Genomic DNA, 12199 nt, shown 5'->3' with positions numbered 1-12199 from the left:
TTTTTTTGTATTTTTTGTAGATATGGGGTGCCATGTTGGCCAGGCAGGTCTCGAACTCCTGACCTCAGGTGATCTGTCCGCCTTGGCCTCCCAAAGTGCTGGGTTTACAGGAGTGAGCCACTGTACCCGGCTCAAAATAATTTTCTAAATTTCCTGTGTTTTCTTCTTTGAGGTATGGGTTATTTAGAAATATGTTTTTAATTTCTAAGTATTTGTGGATTTTCCAGGAGTATTTTTGCTATTAATTTAGAGTTTAATTTCATGGTGGCCAGAGGATGTATTCTATATCTATTCATTCCTTTTAAATCTATTGTTTTATGACCTAGAATATGATGTATCTTGGTGAATGTTTCATGTTCTCTTGAAAAGAACATATATTTTACAGTTTTCAAGTTGGTTGATAGTGTTACACAGATCTTCTCCATCTTTATAAAAAATTTTTTGGTCTAATTGTATTAGTTACTAGGAAAAAGATTAACTCTCCCAAATATGCCTGTGTTTTTGTTGCTTTCTCCCATTTGGTCAGTTTTTGTTTAATGTCTTTTGAATCTCTATTAAATGTATCCACATGAGGATTATTCTCCTTAATGAACTGATCCTTGATCCTTTTCTTTTTCTTTCTTTTTTTTTTTTTTTTTTTTTACAGAGTCTTGCTTTGTCACCCAGGCTGGAGTGCAGTGCAGCGGTGTGATCTTGGCTCACTGCAACCACTGCCCACCGAGTTAAAGTGGTTCTCCTGCCTCAGCCTCTGGAGTAGCTGGAATTACAAGCATGTGCCACCATTCCCAGCTAATTTTTTTATTTTATATATATTTTTGAGACCGAGTCTTGCTCTGTCGCTCAGGCTGGAGTGCACTGGTGTGATCTTGGCTAACTGCAACCTCTGCCTCCCAGGTTCAAGTGATTCTCCTGCCTCAGTTGCCTGAGTAGCTGGGACTACCTTGACACCCGGCTAATTTTTGTATTTTTAGTAGAGAATGGGTTTTACCATATTGGCCAGGCTGGTCTTGAACTCCTGACCTTGTGATCTGCATGCCTTGGCCTCCCAAAGTGCCAGGATTACAGGCATGAACCGCTACACCCGGCCTAACTTTTTTTTTGAGGCGGAGTCTCACTCTGTTGTGCAGGCTGGAGTGCAGTGGCATGATCTCAGCTCACTGCAACCTCTGCCTCCTGGGTTTAAGCGATTCTCCTGCCTCAGCCTCCCAAGTAGTGGGATTACAGATGTGCATCACCATGCCCAACTAATTTTTGCATTTTTAGTAGAGATGAGGTTTTACCATATTGGCCACGCTGGTCTTGAACTCCTGACCTCAGGTGATCCACCTGCCTTGGCCTCCCAAGTTGTTGGGATTACAGGCGTGAGCCATTGCACCTGGCCTAATTTTTGTATTTTTAGTAAAGATGGGGTTTCTCCGTGTTGACCAGGCTGATCTTGAACTTAAAGTGGTGGGATTATAGGTGTGAGCCACCACGCCTGGCCTATTTTTCTAACAGGGTCTTCTTTTTAGTATTTGGTATTTATTAATATAACCATACAACCCTTTTGGCTTTCAACTAATCTGTCTTTATATTTAAAAGTATGTTTTATTTATTTATTTTATTTATTTATTTTTTTGAGATGGAATCTCACTTCTGTTGCCCAGGTTGGAGTGCAGTGGCACAACCTTGGCTCACTGCAACCTCCGCCTCCTGGGTTTAAGCAATTCTCTGCCTCAGCCTCCCTAGTAGCTGGGATTACAAGCATGTGCCACCATGCCTGGCTAATTTTTTGTATTTTTAGTACAGACAGGGTTTCATCGTCTCGGCCAGGCTGGTATTGAACTCCTGACTTCATGATCTGCCTGCCTTGGCCTCCCAAAGTGCTGGGATTACAGGCATGAGCCACTGTTCTTGGCCTGAAAGTATGTTTTTAATAAACCTGGTAGAGAGAGGTCTTTCTTGGTTTTTAATCCAATCTGACAATCTTTGCTGTTTTGTTTTGAGACGGGATCTTGCTCCATTGCCCAGGCTAGAGTGCAGTGGTACCATTACAGCTCACTGTACCTTCAACACCCTGGGCTCAAGTGATCCTCCTACCTTAACTTCCCAAGTAGCTGAGACTACAGACATGCACCACCAGGCATGATTTTTTTTTTTTGAGACAGAGTCTCGCTCTGTCGCCCAGGCTGGAGTGCAATGATGTGCTCTTAGCTCACTGCAACCTCCGCCTTCTGGGTTCCAGCGATTCTCCTGCCTCAGCCTCCCAAATAGCTGGGATTGCAGGTGTGCGCCACTATGCCTGGCTAATTTTTGTATTTTTAAGTAGAGATGGGATTTCACCATGTTGGTCAAGCTGGTCTTGAACCCCTGACCTCACGATCTGCCCACCTCAGCCTCCCAAAGTGCTGGGATTACAGGTATGAGCCACCATACCTGGCTGAATTTTTTTTTTTTTTTCATGGAGACACGGTCTTACTATGTTGCCCAGGCTGGTCTCAAACTCCTGGACTCCAAGTGATCCTCCTGCCTTGGCCTCCCAAAGTGCTGGGATTACATGTGTGAACCATTGTACCTGGCCAATCTTTGCCTTTTAATTGGATGCTTAGATCATTTACATTTTATGTAATGACTCATATGTTTGAGTTTAAGGCTACAAATTGTTGATCAGTTTCCATTTCATTTCCCCTTCTTTTTTTTTTTTTTCCCAATTAATTAATTTTTAGAGATGTGGTCTTGCCCTAACACATAAGCTGGAGTACAGAGGTGCAATCATAGCTCACTGCAGCCTCCTGCCTCAGCCTTCCAAGTAACTGGAACCTGGCTCACTTCCTCTTCTGTTCTTTGTTCTTATCAATTTTGGGGAGAAGGCTAATTGAATATTTTTCACTGTCATTATATGCCTTTTGATTTCTTAAGATGTTCTAGGGATTACAGTATGTAGCACCTCGAAAAAGTGAGAAGCATCAAAACTTTATCATTAGTGATAGAAACTAATCACTAGATAGGCAGATCAATTTACTAGATACTGATCGAATCTTGAAATGATGAATTAAGTAACATGACATGAAAACATTTTAAAAACAGTATTTTATGCTTTACAGAAATATACAGCTGAGCACAGTGGCTGATGCCTTTAATCCCAGCACTTTTTGGGGACTGAAGTGGGTAGATAACTTGAGCCCAGGAATTCAAGACTAGCCTGGGCAACATAGTGAGACCTCATCTCTACAAAATATAAAAAAATTATTCATGCATGGTGGCATGCACCTGTAGTCCCAGCTGCTCAGTGTGGGGGCTGAGGTGGGAGGATCACTTGAACCAGGCTGAGGAGGTCGAGACTGCAGTGAGCCATGATCCTGCCATTGCACTCCAGCCTGGGCAGCAGAGGGAGACCTGTTTATATGATTTAACTAATCATATAAACATTTATTTTGTTATTTTCCTTTTGGACTTTTAGTGTAATTTTTAAAAACTATTGCAAATAATGCCTTATACTCTACACTAGAGCTCTGGAGATAGTTCTGCTACAATACAACATGACATATGCATTCTAAAAATTGCCACACTAAGCAGAACTGCACAGTGAAAACCACAGGTCTTATGAGGAAAATTCGGTTAAGGGCACAACATTCTAAAACTTTGTCAGTGACACATTTGTAAAAAGGAGCTGAATACAAATGATATTATGGGTTTTTGTTTTTTGTTTTGAGATGGAGTCTCGCTCTGTTGCCCAGGCTGGAGTGCAGTGGTGCTATCTTGGCTCACTGCAACCTTTGCCTCCTGGGTTCAAGCGATTCTCCTGTCTTAGCTTTCTGAGTAGCTGGAATTACAGGCGCAAGCCACCCAATCTGGTTAATTTTTGTATTTTTAGTAGAGACAGGGTTTCACCATGTTGGTCAGGTGGGTCTTGAATTCCTGACCTCGTGATCTGCCCACCTTGGCCTCCCAAAGTGCTGGGATTATAGGCATGAACCACCATACCCGGCCTTATAGTTTTATAAATGTTAAATGGTTAAGAAATACATAAGTACTATGGTAAATTTGGCATTATATTTGAAAAATACTTGAAATTACCTTCTGGAAATGGGTGTGGAGAGTTAGGTTTTTGAGCAGCTGAGAAGCAGCAGGAGGGGGGTTATCTGGAATTGGATGGAAAGTTGTAACATCAGATGTGTTTGGTGTGACTCGTTGAGCTGAGTTGTATGCATTTTGTGTATTACCACGAAGCTCAGTGCATCTTGGTGTGGTTTTCTGCCTTCGCCTAGTGTGAAGGTCAGCAGATAGAATTGCACATCCTATTGTGCTCAGTTGTTCCCTAACATATCCATCCTGTTGGAGCAATTTTGTGTTTTCAAAGTAAGTGTAGAATAAATAGCTCAGGAGTCTTGGAGTTGCAGAGCTTCAGGAAGGCTGACCAAGCCTTGCTACTGTTAGCTGTGTGAGAGAGGGAGCTGGCCCCATTGACTTCCTTTGGACCACCTCCCAGAAAATTGGTGCTGGAAGGGTCTTCTGCTCTTCTGACCCAGTTGTGCTCTATTTCTTATACCACAATAAACAACTCAAGACAGGAACTTCCTATCTTTGGAGGCAGCTGTACTTCACCCTTAGGGAGCTCTGGTTTAATTCTACTTCCTGCTAGTCTCCCAAGGCTGCAGTGACTTGCCTGTATCCTGGGGAGGGATACAGCTATTTTTATATAATAAAGTTTTTTTTTTTGAAATGGAGTCTTGCTGTGTGCTCTGTCACCCAGGCTGGAGTGCAGTGGCATGATCTTGGCTCATCAGGTTCAAGCAATTCTCCTGCTTCAGCCTCTTGAGTAGCTGGGATTACAGGCACATGCCACCACACCTGACTAATTTTTGTATTTTTAGTAGAGACTGGTTTCACCATGTTGGTTAGGCTGGTCTCAAACTCCTGACCTTGTGATCCACCCGCCTTGGCCTCCCAAAGTGCTGGGATTACAGGAGTGAGCCACCACGCCCAGCCTTATTTAATAAAGTTAAGAGGCAGAGTGGAAGGTGGGCATGGTCTGGCTCCTGGCTGATAGGGGACCACAATTGGGTCAATGTTTCTGTTTCTGATTAGAAGAATCCAGTTTCTTTTGTAGTTCATAAGCATGATGATTGGGTTTTCATGCTTGTCTGTGAGATGTGCCTCCCTCAAATCTTTTAGTACATTATCCGTCTGACATGAAAAAATAAAAAAAGAATCCCCAGTGTTCGTCCAAACCATAAAGTGAAAATTGGGACATGCTGACAAAGGGGAATTGTGCCTCTGGGTATGAGAAATTTCACTCAGAAGCCAAAATATTAGACCTTTTAGCACACTCCAATAGTTTTAAGGATAATGGCCAGGCAGTTTGAAATTAGAACCATAGTGGGAAGTCTTTGGTTGGCAGCTAGCCAGAGAACGCCTCACAGCTGCTGATGAGGTTTCTGATGGGCATGATGCCTGTTGCTCGAGGTCCTGGGTTGCCATTCTCAGATGGCTTATGGGCCGTCGGTGGGGTTGTGCGAATCTGGGAAGTCATGGTCTAATTCTGGAGCTAGAAGGATCCTTAAGGCAGTGGCATATCCACCTCTCAAGTTATTTCCAGGAAACATCCTGTAACACAGGGTACAAGGTATCTTGCAAGGCCACACAGCTAATCAGCTTATAGCAGGTACTGCCACTGCACTTTGCTGGCTTTTGCTATTCCAGTGCCCAGTACACACTTGCCCCTTTGGTAAATCATGAGAACGTGAATGAGTGGGTATTGGGCTTTTCCCAAAGATAGATAATCTGCTATCTTTGCAGAGCAGTTCAACAAAGAATCCATAGCTATGGATTTTAAACACACTCTTATGACTTGATTTGAATTTCAAATTGGGTGTTTTTTTTTTTTTTTTTTTTTTTAATTTTTTGAGGCAGAGTCTTGCTCTATCACCTAGGCTGGAGTGCAGTGGCACAATCTCAGCTCATGACGTCTGCTGCCCTTTGCCTCCAGAGTTCAAGCTATTCTCCCACCTCAGCCTCCCAAGTAGTGGGATTACAGATGCCTGCCTCCATGTCTGGCTAATTTTTGTATTTTTAGTAGAGATGGGGTTTTGCCATGTTGGCCAGACTGGTCTCCAACTCCTGACCTCAGTCAGTCCACCTGCCTTGGCCTCCCAAAATGCTGAGATTACAGGCATGAGCCACCATGTCCAGCTTTGGATTGGGTTTTTATGCTGTATTTTGTTGTAATAAAATCAGTTTACACTTTTTGTTCCCTTCGTTCTCTTAAACTCCCAAGCCGTTGCTTAAGTTATTTTCCAGAAAGTTCTGTTCTATGCGTGGATGATAGAATTTAACAGAAAGCAGTTTTTAAGCCTGTACTATCTTGCCATTAGTGTAGTTGGTGGAAGTTGCAGGTTGAAGGGCTATGAGGCTATTTAGACAGAGCTAGTATAACCAGTGAGGTACTTTATGCAAATCATTTTCCCCAGCAACAGCTTCTGGTTGAAGGCTTTGAAAAGCATGAAGCTGTGCATTATTTCCTTCTGGTGGGGCAGGGAGGAATGAGGTTTGCCATGGGATTGCTTTTTTTTTTTTTTTTTTTTGAGTCAGAGTCTTGCTCTGTCACCAGGCTGGAGTGCAGTGGTGCAGTCTCGGCAGAGGGCCTCCCAGGTTCAAGCCATTCTCCTGTCTTAGCCTCCCAAGTAGCTGAGACTACAGGCTTGCACCGCCACACCCAGCTAATTTTTTGTGTTTTTAGTAGAGACGCAGTTTTACCATGTTGGCACGATGGTCTCAATCTCTTGACCTTGTAATCCACCCGCCTTTGCCTCCCAAAGTGTTGGGATTACAGGGGTGAGCCACTGTGCCCAGCCATTTGCATATTTTTGGAAGCAAGAGGTCCAGCAGGGCTGAGTCTCTGACTTCTTTTTCTTACTGCAGGGGGTGTGGCAGATAGCAGGACTCAGTGCTTCAGAGGAACACCAATGCTCATTCCATTTGCCCTTCATTATGGATTGTTTGAGGGTATTCTCTGATTATTTAGAGAGCACTGGCAACTGGCGGGGAGGTAGCTTTTCCTTTTAATCCCAGTACTTTGGGAGGTGGGTGGATCACTTGAGCCCAAGAGTTTGAGACCAGACTGAGCCACATAGTAAAACCCCATCTCTACAAAAAAATATGAACATTAGCTAGGCATGGTGGTGTGCGCTTGTAGTTCCAGCTATTCCGGAGGCTGACATGGGAGGATCACCTGAGCCTGGGAAGTTGAAGCTGCAGTGAGCCATGATGGTGCCACTGCACCCCAGCCTGGGTGACAGTGAGACCCTGTCTTTACAAAAAAAGAGAGAGAGAGAAAGCCCTCCTCTTCCGTTCTCACCATTATCCTTTCATTCTCCTTTCCTGATGTTTGTAAAACAATTAGGGAGCCCTGTGCATAGGTGGTACTTACCCCAAGATGCCGGTAGCACTCACCAGTCTTTGTGAAAACACTGCCCCTGCCTTTACTACCAAGGATGTACCTGGCCCCTGGAGCATGCAGTGATACTGCCCAGAAAAGAAACACTGGGGCCAGCGCAGTGGCTCACGCCTATAACCCACCACTTTTGGAGGCCAAGGCAGGCAGATCACCTGGGGTCAGGAGCTGAAGACTACCCTGGCCAGTATGGTGAAACCCTGTCTCTACAAAAATACAAAAAAGGGCCGGGCGCGGTGGCTCACGCCTGTAATCCCAGCACTTTGGGAGGCCGAGGCGGGTGGATCACGAAGTCAAGAGATCGAGACCATCCTGGTCAATATGGTGAAACCCCGTCTCTACTAAAAATACAAAAAATTAGCTGGGCATGGTGGTGCGTGCCTGTAATCCCAGCTACTCAGGAGGCTGAGGCAGGAGAATTGCCTGAACCCAGGAGGCGGAGGTTGCGGTGAGCTGAGATCGCGCCATTGCACTCCAGCCTGGGTAACAAGAGCGAAACTCCGTCTCAAAAAAAAAAAAAAAATACAAAAAAGTTGAGCCCGGCATAATGGCAGGAGAATCACTTGAACCCGGGAGGCAGAGGTTGCAGCCAGCCAAGATTGCGCCATTGCACTCCAGCCTGGATGACAGAGCTAGACTGTCTCAAAAAAAAATAAATAAATAAAAAATAGAAAGGAAACACTGGACGGCATGGTAGGTGGATCCCCTGAGGTCAGGAGTTCGAGACCAGCCTGGCCAACGTGGTGAAACCCATCTTTACTAAAAATACAAACATTAGTGGGGTGTGGTAGTGGGCGCCTGTAATCCCAGCTACTCAGGAGGCTGAGGCAGGAGAATCGTTTGAACCTAGGAGGCAGAGATTGCCGTGAGCCAAGATAGTGCCATTGCATTCCAGCCTGGGCCAGACTCCATCTCAAAAAAACAAACAAAAAAGAAACACTGACTAGTTAGGACTTGGTGATTTTTTTCATACAGCTTAGAAATTCTGCAGAATGAACTTGAATCTTGTTTCCAATAGTGCACAGCTATAGAGATTAAAAAGGACACAAACAAGCAAGTAGATAATTCCACCACAGCATCCAAATTGACATACATACATACATAACTTGACTTAGAGATGGCAGGTTGTACTTAGAGATGGCAGGTTGTACTTTAGAAGTAGTTTACGATTTAAATATTACCAAGAAGTGTCATATTAAGCTTTAGTACTTACGACCAGTTGTGTTGGCTGGTGCCTGTAATCCCAGCACTTTGAGAGGTGGAGGTGGGCGGATCACCCAAGCAAGGTCAGGAGTTTGAGACCAGCCTGGCCAACCTGGTGAAACCCTGCCTCTCCTGAAAATACAAAAATTAGCTGGGCGTGGTGACGTGTGCCTGTAATCCCAGCTACTCGGGAAGCTGAGGCAGGAGAATCGCTTGAACCTGGGAGGCAGAGGTTGCAGTGAGCTGAGATCATGCCACTGCACTCCAGCCTGGGCAACAGAGTGAGAATCTGTCTCAAGAAAAAACATTAAAAAGATTTAGTACTTAAGCTACTCGTTAAAGTATTTGATGAGAGTAAAAGGATAAACCTGCTTTCTACTGAGAATTAATTTAAACATATTTTTGATGTGCATTTTTTAGGCTTTTTTGTTCATATAGTTCAGAGGCAGTGCAGCTGAGAAGTTAAGGGCCAATTCTAATGATAGGAAGCCTGAGTTCTGGTATGTTCTCAGCCGTTTACTGGTGGTGTGCCCTTGATCATTACTTCATCTGTCTATCATTTAGTTTGTACATCTGTAGAATGGGGTAATCCCTAGGATCTCCTTCATAGGATTTTGCACTTGGAACAGTGGCTGGCCCACAGTGTAAGTTCATAAAGGCTAGATGTTGTAGTTATGGGGAGGGCTGTCACTCTCCCTTGGGATACTGATATCCAAATTGCAAGTTGTCAATAAGCTTCATTTGAAGTTTGCTCCACACCCTTTCCATTAAAATAAGTAATGTGTAGATCCAATATTTAACCATGATAAAATGGGTTAAAAAGGAGTCCTCAAAAAGAATTGAGAAAAGATGGATGAACTTTTAAAATAATTTTAGAACAGCCAAGGTTTTTCTAAGCATGACACAAGATCTATTAGCCAAATTAAACAACTCAAATGACACACAGTGATTCGTAGAACAGAGATCTACTTGACCTAATTTGCAGAGTGTTCTTTTAAATCAACAGAAAGGGCACATCACAGAAACATTTAAAAGGTTAAGGATCGTTTAGGAAAAAAATGCAAATGCCAACAAATGTGAGAAAAAGCTCAGTCTTACTCAGAATTTAAGGACTGCAGTTCAGCCAGGCGCGGTGGCTCATGACTGTAATCCCAGCTACTCAGGAGGCTAAAGCACAAGAATTGCTTGAACCAAAGAGGGGAGGTTGCAGTGAGCCAAGGTCACACCACTGCAGTCCAGCCTGGGTGACAGAGCAAGACTCCGTCTCAAAAACAAAAAACAGTACAATTCAAAACAAGAGAATTTTAATTGGCAAAGTTAAAAAAGGTGAAAGAAAAATCTACTTTTCTGGATTTGTGTTTGTTCGCTTATGGAGAATTTATTTTGGCATAATCTCTGAATCATAATTAAATATGTTCTTGGATCTAGCAATTCTTTTATTTCTTGTATCAGAAGTAAACGTGGAACATCTTAATTGAATGCTGATAATGAAGACTAATTTAAAATAAAAAGTTACTAGCCTGATTTGCAGTAGCTTTGAAGGAAAAAAAAAGTTGCTAGCCTTCTATACAATGAAATATCATGTTGCCATTACAAAGAATGAAATTAACAATGGAATATTATACAGCTTTAATAAGGAAGGAAAACTTGTCACATACTACAATGTGGATGCACCTCAAGGACATTATGCAAGTGAAATAAAAGTACATAATAAAAGTCACAAAAGGACAAATACTGTATGATTCCACTCATATGAAGTGTCTAAAGTATTCAAAATCATAGAAACAGAAAGTAGAAAGGTGGTTGCCAGGGTCACGGGGTAGGTGGGAGGGAGAACTCCTGTTTAGTGGGTATAGTGTTTCAGTGCTGCACAGTGAAAAAGTTCTAGAAATCTGCTGCACAGCAACATGAATATACTTAACACTACTGAACTATACACTTAACAAAGATTAGGATGATAAGTTTAATGTTATGTATGTTTCACCATAGTAAAGAAAAAAGAATAAATCTGTGTATGTGCAGAGAGGAACCGGTAGCCAAGATAACAGTGTTAAGTAGGGGTTATAAAAAGAGGAGGTTAGAGAATACCGTGTCTGTGATGAACTCAATTATGGTTTCCAATTTGAAAGGCACATATGTATTCATGTCTGTAGATACATCTATACACAATTAAGAATTCTGAGAGTTTTAAAGATGTCCTAGAAATTGCCACCAGTGGTTACTGCAATAGAGTAATAATAGGGTGGAGGGTAGGGGATATTGTTGGGGGCATTTGTTTTTCATTCAACAACTTTAAAGCTTATTTTAGCAAACCTAAATGTGTGTGATTCATCATGTTTTATAATTATATTTCTAGCACTGTTTTAATTTTGATATCATACCTGCCTTTTGTGGTGGTGGTGGTGGTAGTGTGTGATGTGTTTAGAAGTGGGTTTGGAGTTAACAGATTTAGCCCATTTTTGCATTACAAAGGAGACATCAATTTGGTTGCACAACTGATGAAAATGTGGTATAATTTATTTTATCAACATTGCCCACAATTTACATGTGTAAATGTAGATTTTTCTTAACTGAAGTGTAGTGAGGTGAGTGGAGCTAGAAAAAAGGGTACACCACTCCTAAAAGAATGGTGCTAAGATTAAACTGTCAGATCAGTCTTTGTCAAGTGCTCCAGCTGGCTGTGGGGTATTAGGAAGTATTGTTCAAAGGGCTGCTTAGGTACAAGACAAGAAAATTGCTGGAGAAATGACTGCTCTGGTGCTAAGATTCAGCCATTTCAAATGTGCACTCTCTTAAGAAAAGTGAAAGTTGGGACTGAGCGTGGTGGCTTATGCCTATAATCCCAGCACTTTGGGAGGCCAGGGTGGGCACACCACAAGCTCAGGAGTTTGAGACCAGCCTGGCCAATATGGCGAAACGCCGGCTCTACTAAAAGTGCAAAAATTAGCCAGGCATGGTGGCGGGCGTCTGTAGTCCCATCTACTTGGGAGGCTGAAGCAGGAGAATTGCTTGAAGGAGATTGTGCCACTGCACTCCAGCCTGGGTGGCAGAGCGAGACTCCATCTCGTAGAAAAAAAAAGAAAGTAAAAGTTGAAAGATCTATAAAATACTTTATGTAAACTTTGCAAAGCATTTTACAGCAGACTAAGGGCACATGAAGCAATTTCAGCTCCTAAAGTCCTGGGAATTTGCCTTTGGGGATACTTTATTCCTATTTAAATTAACAGGTGTTCCAAAAAAAGTCCTAGTTTTATTTTTATTCTTAAATTGGCATTGGAGAGATGTCCACACTTTTACTTCTCCAGTGGCCAGAGATGTCCAACCAAATGATTTTAGAATTATTATTTGAGTGTCTTTTTTTAAACTTATCCTGAAAGGGCTATATTAGATTATTTTTAAACTAAGTTATTTATAAAGTAAAAAGTAGTTTTACGTAGCTTACAGCCCAGTCATTTAAAGTGTGCAATTCAGGGGTATTTAGTTTATTTACAGAGTTGTGGAACCATCATGACAACTTAATTTTTGTCACTTCTGTGTTTATTAGCAGTCACTCCCAATTCCCTC

The 12199-nt window shown here is 42.5% G+C and overlaps 1 protein-coding gene and 1 pseudogene across 4 annotated transcripts in view; both read left to right on the top strand.

Annotated features, from left to right (window-relative positions):
• Positions 1-12199, top strand: part of SERINC5 (serine incorporator 5) — a 137052-nt gene that overhangs the window by 29829 nt on the left and 95024 nt on the right. The gene's annotated exons all lie outside the window — the stretch shown is intronic.
• Positions 5078-5172, top strand: LOC135275045 (small nucleolar RNA U13; annotated as a pseudogene).

The sequence above is a fragment of the Aotus nancymaae genome, unplaced genomic scaffold (assembly GCF_030222135.1).
Source record: "Aotus nancymaae isolate 86718 unplaced genomic scaffold, 86718_ANA_hifiasm-v0.15.2.pri h1tg000014l, whole genome shotgun sequence".
Taxonomy (NCBI): Eukaryota; Metazoa; Chordata; class Mammalia; order Primates; family Aotidae; genus Aotus; species Aotus nancymaae.
Note: the sequence above shows the minus strand (reverse complement) of the source record. Positions and strands in the feature narration are given on the sequence as shown.